The following is a 12,478-nucleotide window of genomic DNA, read 5'->3' on the forward strand; positions in this document are numbered from 1 at the left end:
CTGGGAAGAGTACAGGTGAGTACAGTATTACTGGTTTAAAATATCCTTTAAGTAAGCTTATTCATTCATATTTGAAACTTGTGAGCCTTTCTGTATACAAGGACTATACTCCAAGGGGTATCAAAGATCAAAGTTCCCAATTCATTGTGGTGAGGCAAAGTAACCGGAGAAGTAGAAAATTCCCAAAGTATATTTAATATCAGAAGAGAGCCTTTAACTCAGAGATCACAGTAGAATGAGAAGACTGAAGTAGATTGAAGTAGATGAATTGTGACCATTTTGTGGTTCACAAAATCCTTGAAGGTTTGTAATGATGGTCCAAAGGATTCTCACTAAACATTCTTTAACGGTGCCTTGTATAGTAAATAATTGCCGAATTGTAGCATAAATACATTTTACCTCTGGGACATGTATGTTTAAAGCATTATAATTTTTTTTTCTGTAGTGAATCAGAACTATCACGATCATGCACACACCAATTTTGCGTGTCTGCAGCAATTACATCAAACTCTGACTGCTTCTAAGTATGTATTCTTATAGTTTATTAATCTGTCATCAAAATGTTTCCAAACCATCAGAAAGACTCAACATTCAAGCACAAACCAATTCTCAACAAATGGACAGACACAATTGAATATATTCGTTAGCATTTTGAACTCTACACCAGAGTAGCTCCCTTATTCCCCTCTCTTATCCTATAATCATACTTCATCATTTGTGTAATCACAAGATCAAGATGTTACAAATGTTTGTATTCTTGCAATACAAATGCCAGGCTTTTTGAAAACCACAATCATTAGGCATGTGTATTATAAGCCATCTTGAAACCATCATGGTTTATGACAAATATTTTGTTGAAACACATATTCCACAAAATTTGTGAAATTTTGTTAAAACAAAATGATGTGTGTGTATCTATCTATCTATCTATCTATCTATCTATATATATATATATATATATATATATATATACATACACACATATATGTACACATACATGTCAAAAATTTGGTAAAACAAATAATTTTTATGTACATAATAGCAAACATATGAGGTTTTGCCAGGTTACTTCTGTTTATTTTTATAGAATGTCTCCTATTAAATATTCATGTTTCTTTTATAATTAAGCTTTATAATTTTATATTTAGAGTTTTCATAATTACAGGTAGAATAAAATTTTATATATTATAATCATATTTATGTAATGTATATTGTAATTTGGAGCTTTTAGTAGGGGAAAAAGTTATCATTGCATGAATGAATATAAGAGAATATTTTGAGCAGTATGTTAAATTACTCTTGGGGCTCACAAAGCATTTTGTTATTGTTGAAAGGGGTTTATGGAACAAGAAAATGTTGGAAACCACTGAAGTAGAGAATCATTAAGGTCTCTTCTATCACTGAAATTCAGTGGTATGGTTACCTTTCAAATTCCCCACTAATTGTTATGTCTTTCCCAAGACATAGTTTCATAACAAGCCTCAAAAGAAACTGCATACAAATACTAAAGAGTTATATAAATGAACTAGAAACTCATAAACTTACTATCCATTAACAGCACCACTCAATGCCTTAGACACAGTGAAAAGGGACAACTCTAGTTTAGGAGAGAAAGAAGTAGTTGAGGGGATAATTCAAACTTTGCTTAGGAAAGGGAGTACAATTTTTTTCTTCTTTGGACCAAATACTAACTAAAAGACTGAGGAAGGGCGGAGGGTTTGGGGGCAATAAGAATGAAGAAGTTAAGAGAAGCTTTGATAAGAGAAGCGTAAGAATTAGGAGTGAATGAAGAAGAGCTTATTATTAGATGAGGGGTGGAAGAGATGGGCGAAGAAAAGGAAGAAAGTTGTCTAGGGACAGAAAAGATAAACTCAGAAGCTTTTGCTTCCTTACTAGTTTGGTGGTAGAAGTTCTGAGCTTAGAGCCCTTATCCTGCTCTTTCTCCCTTATCTTTGCTTCTCTTATCTCACAAAGTCCACCATTTCATGTAGTCATACCTTGAGACTTCTCCTTCTTCCCTTAGGACAGAATGTTAGAGAATTCCTATTTTTTTTTAAAACTTAATGTACAAATTTTTATGTTTATTCCAATTAATTAAAATGAGTAGGCTTTGGAGTTCCCAAAACAACTTAGCAGCAGTAATAGTAAATAGTAAATGACACTCCTCCTTACACCCTTGTTGTCTTCCCAATAAAGTGCAAAACATTCATCTCCTGGTTTCCACATTCTTCCGCATTCCACAGGAAGAGAAGATTCCAATACTTTTTCTGGTTTGATTGTCCCAGACCTCCTTTTGGGCCCACTATTATAAAATAACATTTTATCATCAAAAGCTGAAGCCCCAGTGGATCCTGCAGACTTAATAGGTCCAACTCATCTTCCTTTCATTGAAACTTCAACCTCTCCATTTGGTATATCACTGAAGCCATCGATTCTAACAGAATTGGGGTAATCAGCATTCATACTAAAATGTTTCTCATTTTTCATACCACTAAAGGCTTCATTACTTATTGTTCTTGTTTTCCTTTCATATAACTGATCAGGGTTTGATATTTGATTTTTCCTTTTCCCATGCTTTTGATTACTATGGTCTATGGTTTCTTGAGGAAATAGACTTTCTTTTACCTCCAAGTAAGATGGACCTTTGACTGGTCTATTTTGCATAGAATTATCTCTTTTTTTAAAAGCACCATGATTCTGGTGAGAAGTTGAAGGATATGCAATATCCTTAATTCTGTCATTTCTAGTATAAGATCTATCACTCTTAATTCTCTCTTCTGTCCATGCCTCATGTACCACAGAAGAACTCTGTCTTTCAGGACCTCTGCTCCTAGATAACCAGCTGTTTTCTAAAATTTGTCTTGAATTTTGAGCGTCCCGTTGAAAATGAGGAGATTTTTCATTCCTTGGTTTGTCTGATATCATTTCGAGGAAAGTGTCTTGGTTGATTATAGTCTTTTACTCCATTTTGTTCACTATTCAACAGTCTGTGTTGTCCCTGATGAAGAGGCTGAGACTGTGATTTCAATTTTTCCATGTTTAAAGACCCCATTTTTGACTCCAAGAAATCACATAACTTGCTGGGTGCAGATGGCCTGGAATTTCCTAATTCCTCTTCATCTTCACATCTTCCTCATCCTCTGCCTTTTCCTTTGCCTCTCACTAGCTTCCAATTGCTCCATTCTAATTTTTAATGAAGTATTTTCTTTAGTAAGCTTTGGCAAATTCTGCTTTTGAAGGCATTCTTCTCCCATTGGCTTTTTGGACCTCTTTTGCCATTTGAGTTAGGCTATTTTTCAGTGTTATTTTCTTCAGTATTTTTTGGGTCTCCTTTAGCAATTGACTTGTTTTTCATGATTTTCTTACATCACTCTCATTTCTTTTCCCAATTTTTTCTTTGAAAACTAAACTAACAACCCATGAATGCTGAGCAAAACTATGTCCACTTAATTCTATCTCAGAGGAAGATAAGGAAGGAATAAATACAGGTCAGAGACCTAGGCTTCTCCTTTTGGGAACCTAGACCCACGTACAAAGACTTAGCTGCCCAGATGAGCATTCATATCAGAGGTGGAGCTACAAATATGATGACTGACACATGTAACTTATGAAGGAAAAGTTAGTTTCATTTTTATAGGCAGGAAAATCCTTGAGACATCTGGGATTCAAGATACAAAAGTGCTGATTAAAAGAATATTGGAACTAAGGGAAGAATTGATGTAATGTTAATTGATTGATGATTGATGTTAATTAAGGTTTTATTCAAGTCTCTTTGTACTCTAACTGTAGTTTAATCTGTAACCTATTCTTAGAGAGTCTTAGTGAAAATAAGGAGAATCCAATTTAAAATCAGTGACTTTTTCAAACAAAAGTCTTTTCTAACTTGCAGGGAAAAAAAATTAACTCCTATAAGTTTATATTATAGTAAAGATTTGTTTGTCATAGATTATAAAGTTTACTGTAAATGTGATTTTTAGACAATTTATTTGATATATTTCACCATGTCAGAATAATTTTTAAAAGTTTATTTTTCATATCCTAATTAAATACCTAAATCCAACCTCATTCAAGTAGAGGTGAATTAAACATTGATCAAAATCTGATGAAAACCTAACAGACCCCACTAATTTTAAATTTGTAGCAATCACTCTTTAAAAGTCAAGATTGGGGAGACAAGTTGGTGGAGTGAAAGCAGTGACTTCCTTCAGCTCTTCCCCAAACCCCTCAAAATACCTATAAAAAATTGCTCTAAACAAATTCTAAAGGAGCAGAACCCACAAAAAGACAGAGTGAAGCAAATTTCCAGCCCAAGACAACCTGGATGATTGATTGGAAAGGTAAATCTCACTGGGCTGTGCAGCATGGGCGCGCAGGCCTCAGTGAACCTGAAGCAGGCCTCAGAAGACTGAATCAGCTGTGGCAGTTTCCACAAATGCCAAAGACTTCGAAGGTCAGTGGGAAAAGTCTGTTTCTGCAGTGCTGAGAGAGGAGCTAGGTCAGAGCCAGCTCCAGAGCGCAGAGTGCAGGCCCCCAGCCAGTCCCCGGGCAGTGGCTGCGTCCTGAGCTTCTGGCCCACAGACTGAGGGGGAATCCAGTGGCTGATCAGAGGGGGATTGCAGGGATCTCTTTGCCAGTGCTGAGGCAGGAATCTCTTACTTTGCCTGTGCTTGGATCTGGGTCACAGTTCTGGACTTGGTCCTGGGGTGAGGAGGAGCCCTGGAGGGGTGGAGCATGTAGTGGCTGTGAAGAAGAAACCTTCCTCACTGTTCCAGGACAGAAAGGAGTGCTTGTGGTCACTAATAGACCAGAGTACAGGCCAGGAAAGGAGTAAACACCTCACCCCTTATCATACCACCTTGGAAGAACTGAAAATTCACAGGTCCCTACAAGTATCTCTGAAAACAGCTGTACAAACCCCTGAAGCTTGGGACAGTACATTCTCCACATTGGAGGCAGACTCTTACCTTAACAAAGGTATTAAAACTCAAGTAATTGGCCGGGATCATGAGCAAGCAGCACAAAAAGAGTCAGACTATATTATCTTACTTTGGTGAAAAAGAAGATCAAAACATACAACCAGAAGAAGACAACAAAGTCAAAGCTCCTACATCCAAAGCCTCCAAGAAAAATATGAATCAGTCCCAGGCCTTGGAAGAGCTCAAAAGGGATTTTGAGAAGCAAGTAAGAGAAGTAGAGGAAAAACTGGGAAGAGAAATGAGAGTGATGCAAGAAAATCATGAAATACAAGTCAACAGCTTGCTAAAAGAGACCCAAAAAAATACTGAAGAAAATAACACCTTAAAAAATAGCCTAACCCAAATGGCAAAAGAGGTACAAAAAGCCAATGAGGAGAACAATGCCCTAAAAAGAAAAACTGGCCAAATGAAAAAGGAAGTCCAAAAGATTACTGAAGAAAATACTTCCTTAAAAATTAGAATGAGCAATTGGAAAGCTGTGACTTTATGAGAAATCAAGACACTGTAAAACAAATCCAAAAGAATGAAAAATAGAAGACAATGTGAAATATCTCATTGGAAAAACAACTGACCTGGAAAATAGATCCAGGAGAGAGAATTTAAAAATTATTGGACTATCTGAAAGCCATGATCAAAAAAAGAGCCTAGACATCATCTTTCAAGAAATTATCAAGGAAAACTGCCCTGATATTTTAGAACCAGAGGGCAAAATAGAAATTGAACAAATCTACTGATCTCCTCCTGAAAGAGATCCCCAAAGGAAAACTCCTAGGAATATTATAGCCAAATTCCAGAGTTCCCAGGTCAAGGAGAAAATATTACAAGCTGCCAGAAGGAAACAATTCAAGTACTGTGGAAACACAATCAGGATAACACAAGATTTAGCAGCTTCTACATTAAAGGACCGCAGGGCATGGAATATAATATTCTGGAGGGCAAAGGAGATAGGATTACAACCAAGAATCACCTACCCAGCAAAACTGAGTATAATCCTTCAGGGAGAAAAATGGTTCTTTAGTGAAATAGAGGGCTTTCAAGCATTCTTGATGAAAAGACCAGAGCTGAATAGAAAATTTGACTTTCAAATACAAGACTCAAGTGGAACATGAAGAGGTAAACAGGAAAGAGAAATCATAAGAGACATATTAAGGTTGAACTGTTTATATTCCTGCATGGAAAGATGAGACCTTTGTCAGTATTAGAGTAGTTTGAGGGGGAAAAATTATATGTATGTATGGATAGATAGATAGATAGATAGATAGATAGATAGAGTGCACAGGGTGAGTTGAAGATGAAGGGGTCATATCTGGAGAATAAAATTAAGGGATGAGAGAGGATTATACTAGGAGAAGAAGAAAGAGAGAGGTAGAACGGGGTAAATTACCTCACAAAAAAAAACAGAAAAGAAAAGGCTCTTATAGTGGAGGGGAAACAGGGGAAGGTGAGAGGGAATGAGTGAATCTTATTCTCATAGGATTTGGCTTAAGGAGGGAATAATATACACATTCAATTGGGTATGGAAATCTATCTTACCCTACAGGAAAACAGGGGAGGAAGGGGACAAGAGAGCAGGGGAATGATAGAGAGGAAGGCAGGTTGGGAAAGGGGGTAATCAGAAGCAAATACTTCTGAAGAGGGACAGGGTCAAAAAAAAAGAATAGAATAAATGGGAGGGGCAGGATAGGATTAAGGGAAATAAAGTTAGTTTTTCACAACATGTCTACTATGGAAGTGTTTTGCATAACTGCACATGTATAACCTATATCAAGTTTCTTGCCTTTTCAGTGAGGGTGGGTGGGAAGGGAGGAAGGGAAAAAATTTGGAACCCAAAGTTTTAAAAACACATGTTTAAAAAAATGTTTTCACAATCAACTGGGAAATAAGAAACACAGGAATGGGGTAAAGAAGTCTATCCTGCCCTACAGGAAAATAGAAGTGGAAGGGGATAAGAGAAGGGGGGGCAGAGATAGAAGAGAGAGTAGACTAGGGGAGGGGGTATTCAGAATGCATGTCGTATTGGGGGAGGGGGAGGGGCAAGATGGGGTGAAAATTTGGAACTCAACATCTTGTGGAAGTAAATGTTGAAAGCTAAAAATAAATAAATGTATATCAAAAAAAAAGTCAAGATTGTCTCCACTGATCAACTATCCCTCTTTAAATGAATTATATCAAACTTTGAACAAAATAGACAATAATGGTTCAGGTTTGTTTAATAAAATCCCTTTATATCTCAACCCAGTTTTTCTACTTCTGTAACTATGCTTTCGCTATTATGAGAATGTTGGACTTGGGAAAGCCCAGTAGGAAAAATAATTTACTATACCCCATAGTAGGAGATCTCTCCTGATTTTCTTGGATATTCTCCTAGCTCTCAAGAGGAGGCATATTGACTACCATATTCAAATGGGGTCTTCTAATCTTAATCCTCATAACTATTTTCCCACATTTTATGTATTCAATGTTGTATTACCTATTGTACCAAAGCTTGCTCTAATTTGACTTCTAAGAATCTTATGTTAGCTCAAAACCTTGGTCCAGAACATGATTATGTAGAATTGGCCTTTAGAAGATGATTCAATTTATTTTAACTTTGCTATTGTAACCAGTGCGTTAGCCTTGCAATAAAATGGTCCATGAAAGACAAGTCTTTTAAGGATCAAAGAGGGAACTGTGAAAGTATAATTATAATTGGACTCCATCTTGTGAACCTAAGTAATTATTGTCCTCCATTTTGTGTCAAATTTCTTATAAATCACTCTGGTAAACGAGGGGACACAAAACACAGAGTTCCCTATTCCCTGAATGTGCCCATCACAAGGCTGAGACAAGGGGGCTCATAGGCAGTACATTCTGGGCAAACTGGAATGTTCCAGCCACAAGGTTCCTTGTTCCAACCACAAGTTCCCTATCCCCAAAGGTTCCATCCTCTACTTGTATCACTAGTCAATCAAAATGAAGGAAATCCTGTATTACTTAAGGTTGTGTCATTTGATTTGTTCCTCTTTGTTGAGTATAAGAATACTGTGTGAATTACCAGTGGTGTCCTTGCACCTACTGAGAAGGGCTTGGACCCATTTATTGGCAATTGCAAGCCTTGCTAATAAATTGACTGTGCTCAGAAATTTATTGCCTTAGTTTATCTTTATCACAGATTTCTATCATGACAGTAGAGACATTTTAGTTTTTAGACACCGGCATTGTATCAAAAGACACATCTTTTCTAGCCTTCTTATATTTACTTCATATATTTATATTAACATTTCTTCCAAAGATGGTGAAGCAGTCTGGTTAAATCAGGTGCCTTCTCTCAGAGGAGAAAAGGAGACTACAAATAGAGTCATTCATGGATCCATAACTGTAAACCACTAGACCTAGAAGAAACTGTGCCAGTTTGTGTGTGAATCCTTATCAAGCTTGCTCACAATTGGTGTCTGGATAAGAGTAGTCATTAGAGCATGTGCATTACGTCCTGCACGATTCCAACCAACGTAGAAGCTTGGTGAACATTCTTCTGAATATGCATAATGAAGTGACCCTTCTCTCTACTTCAGCACATAAATGGAAAGCTGCTGAAGTAGAATGAAATGTACACAGAAAAGGTTCACACAGATCTATATCTCTCTCATTGCCTTTTTATCTGACTTTGTCTACTTTCTCTGTCTCGATCTGTTTCTATCCCTGTCTCTATATGCTGCTCTCCATGCTTGTCTCCCCCACCCCTCCCCTCTTTCTCTCTGGCATTTGAGAAGGAGCATTTAGGGTAAATCTTCAGTTTGGAGTGAGGCAGCAGCTTCCACTGCCTCACCTCCCCATGTGACCACCATGTATACATGAATTCATGGCTCCTCTATTACTATTATATGCTTTTTTTCTTTCTTGATTTCAGGTCAGTGAGGCCCCTGGTGAAGAGATTTATCAAAGCTATCAGAGATCCCACCAACAGAGTCCCAGAGTCAGTGGCAGCAGCAGAAGAGTCCAAGGAGGACACTCCACAGCAGCCCTGAGGACCATAAGGACAACTTGCCTGATCTGCCTCACCAAAGGGCCAGCTGTGCTGAGCAAAGAATGCATATGTCCATTGGCTACAATAAACCTAGATGTGAACTTGATGGGTATTCCTTGAAAGGAAGTAAGGACTCTTATGGCTATGAAGTACTTCTTCCTCAGGTTGGGAGCATTGGGAGAGGATGTTTTGTAGAAACCATTTTAAATCTGAATCCTTCTCCCCAGAGACTGTGTGGGTCTGTAGGGGTAAAAGCGAAGCTTTGGTTTGGGGGTATATTGCTTTAGTTTGGTCTTTGACATATCATTTCGGTAAATATTCCTATATAAAGGTAATCGATATTAATCAGTTGATGTTGAAAAGATATTATCTGGTTAAATGATATTGAGAGAACATGTTGTCTAGGAGCTCATGGGTCATAGTGTTAGAAGACAGAGTTTCAGAATTACCCTCTAGAACCCTGAGGGGAGAAATAGTAGTCATCCTCTGAAGAACCTACCTAGTAAGGCCCAGTGTGAGTTGGTAGAGTGAGCCCAGTATCTGTACCACATTACCCTAGTTTGGCTTATTTGTAAAAAAAAAAAAAAGGCATTTCTCCCTCTTTGCTTATTCAGAGCACTATATAGGACATAGAAGCTGTAGGCATGTGAAGTCCAGGGCATGGAGTTTAGAGAGTTCTTACAAGCACCTTGAGGATAAGGGAGTACTTTCTCATCTACCAGAAACCTTCCTCATACGCCCACACATTCCAGGGTAGGAATACTTCTACATTCACACTGAATTTAATTCCTAGGGATGTCCTGAGACCTGTTTCTTCTTTACCCACCCACCCCCACCTACAGGCTGCATTTCAGGTGAGCCTCTCCTCAACCCCTTTCCTCAAGTGAAAATATTCTAGTTCTATCATGTGATCCCCAATGTCTGGAAGCCACCCAGATCAGTCTGCAATCTTTCATGGACATCATATATGATGTGGCATGTCTTAAAAAATAAGAAGAGGGGGGCAGCTAGGTGGTGCAGTGGATAGTGCACCGGCCCTGAAGTCAGGAGGACCTGAGTTCAAAGCGGTCTCAGACCAAACACTTGACACTTACTAGCTGTATGATCCTGGGAAAGTCATTTAACCCCAAATGCCAATAAAATAAAATAAAAAATAAAAATAAGAAGAGGGATATAGGTGGTTGTCACAGAATGGCATATGTTTTTAGTTTCTTTGATTTAGTATAAATAAATTACACATTAGAAAAACCCCTGTGAACATGAGCTATGATTCTCTTCCTAAATCTTGAAACAAATTTTCAACAAATTGTTGAAATACAAATTCTATGTATTACTACCTATCTGCTACATAGCCACAGGCATTCCTTTCAGAACATAAGGGGGCCAACCACCACCCTCATTCTGAAACTTAATGCTGGAAGTGCCCGCCATCTTCAAAGACTACCTTGTCTCATTATCAGGTCCTATGAGTATTAGCCTAGATTCCAAAGTCCTTTACCTAAAGCTCTGCTAAACCTGCTACGTGTATATGTATATATGTATATGTGTATCTTACTTTGTCTCTTGGACATTGCTGAATGTAGCTTGTCGAAGGGAAAGGGACTAGATTCTCAAATTTATTTGGGACCATGGGAATGATAGTTGAGAAGATAACTATTTGCATGCCACAGATTTCTACATACTTTTTGCTGCTAGTTTTGTGTAATATTTATTGAATGTTTTGACAAATATTTATTTTTGCAAACCTAAAAGTGATTCTTTGAAAGTTTAAAGAAACTTGACCAAAAGACAGTACAAAAACACTGGCACTTGATTTTGAATATCACCATATACATGAAATTACATGTTTCAGGGTAGTGAGAGCTTTCAATGTTAAGTCATATTAAACTCTTAAGTCAAATTAAGCAGACTCAGCATTGGCAGTGTAGCCATAACTTTCTGATGTTAGCAAAACAAAATTCGCAACTTGAAATTAAAATGTGCCAACATTTTGATACACTTGTTTTAAGATATTAGTGAAACACTTCTAAACACTAATATGAAGTGTCCAGATTCTCAGGTGTTTGTTGCATGTGTTTTGTTTAGCTGTGTATGTGTGTTTTGTCGTTGTTTTAGTTGTTTTCCATGAATGTCTGGCACATTGCAATCCTCAACATGCAGTTATCTTTGTTAACTGGCATAATCAGTGACTTGTACATTCAGCAGCAACATTTTAGCAAATTTTATCAGCCAGTAATATGATCTGTTGATAATAAAGATTCAAAAATCATATGCAAGAATGGGTCTAAACTTGCTGAATATAAAGATGAACTTCAAGTCACTGTAGGTTTAGCAATTGCTTGCTGTATTAGTTTAGATGCTAGCACTGCATGTGCTGTGCACATTCTGATTTTATTAAAATAAAAAGTTGAACTGTAGAATTGAAAAAACAAAAGAACAAAACAAAACACTGCACTGATTGGGCTTCAGAGATTGGGGCTCCCTCCAGCTGACTTGTAGACTGAGGCTCAGGAGGACAGATTCTTTCCAAAAGACACCGTTCTCCTGGGGTCTCCAAAAGGTAGCTGTTAACTAACTCATCACCTTTCCCTTTTCCTTTTTCTTGTTTTTCTTCCTTGGACATTCAGATAGAAATACAGAAAGGGTTTAGGAAAGAATCCCTCCCAAGAAACCGAGAGAGATGACTTGTAGGAGAAGTTCATGGTGTGCAACCCATGACGAGAAGTCAAGAAGGTAGTTTTTGAACCTCCAACTACTTCCTCCTCTACGCACGAGTCAGAGGTAAAAGTGCCTTGAGTGCTTTGCTCTGTTTTGCCTTGTTAATCTTTTATCAGCTATAATCATCAGGATAAGAAATAACTATGTGACTTATAGTAAGAAAATAGTCCTGGGTAAAAATAAAAACCTGTGTGTAACCAAACTATGATGTAGTCCCAGGGAAATTACTGTGCTAGCTAACCTTAGAAATGTAACTAAATATGAAGTATATATCTCAAGTGTGTGACCATAATAATCATACCTATGTATTAATCTTTACATTAAAATGATAAAACAAGAAAGTCCTGTAAGACACTATGGAAAAAAAAAGTTAGGACATCATAAAGTTAGGACATAATGAACTACAAAATGTAATCTTGCTTGAATCAGCTTCTAGAGGACTTTGCTGCACCACACGTGAATCAAGAGACCTATAGTTAACTGTGAATTTTATATCTCATGGCCTCAGACAATACTGAGCAGACTGTAGCCCTTTGTTTCTCTTAATACAGGTTGGTTGCTTTGCCCAGAAAGGCTTCCCAGTTTCTTTTATACAGAGGCTATCCAGACTAAGAATGAACATTTCCAGCTTTGAGGTGGGTTATCTCATGAGTTATCTTGAGTTCAAGAGCCAGATATTAGCTTCTTAAAGACAGATTTCCTTAACAGAACACTGCTTGAAAAAGAATATTTCACAGAGTACTGGTCTACGTCTAAAGGACTAAAGTTATGCCATGAGAGA

General features: G+C 37.4%; 1 pseudogene; it reads right to left on the bottom strand.

Moving 5' to 3' along the window:
- Positions 1–2,094: 2,094 nt before the first annotated feature.
- LOC110199166 (tudor domain-containing protein 3 pseudogene) lies at positions 2,095–11,602 on the bottom strand (annotated as a pseudogene).
- Positions 11,603–12,478: the final 876 nt, after the last annotated feature.

Source organism: Phascolarctos cinereus, unplaced genomic scaffold, assembly GCF_003287225.1.
Source record: "Phascolarctos cinereus isolate Bilbo 61053 unplaced genomic scaffold, phaCin_HiC Scaffold_726;HRSCAF=1367, whole genome shotgun sequence".
NCBI lineage: Eukaryota > Metazoa > Chordata > Mammalia > Diprotodontia > Phascolarctidae > Phascolarctos > Phascolarctos cinereus.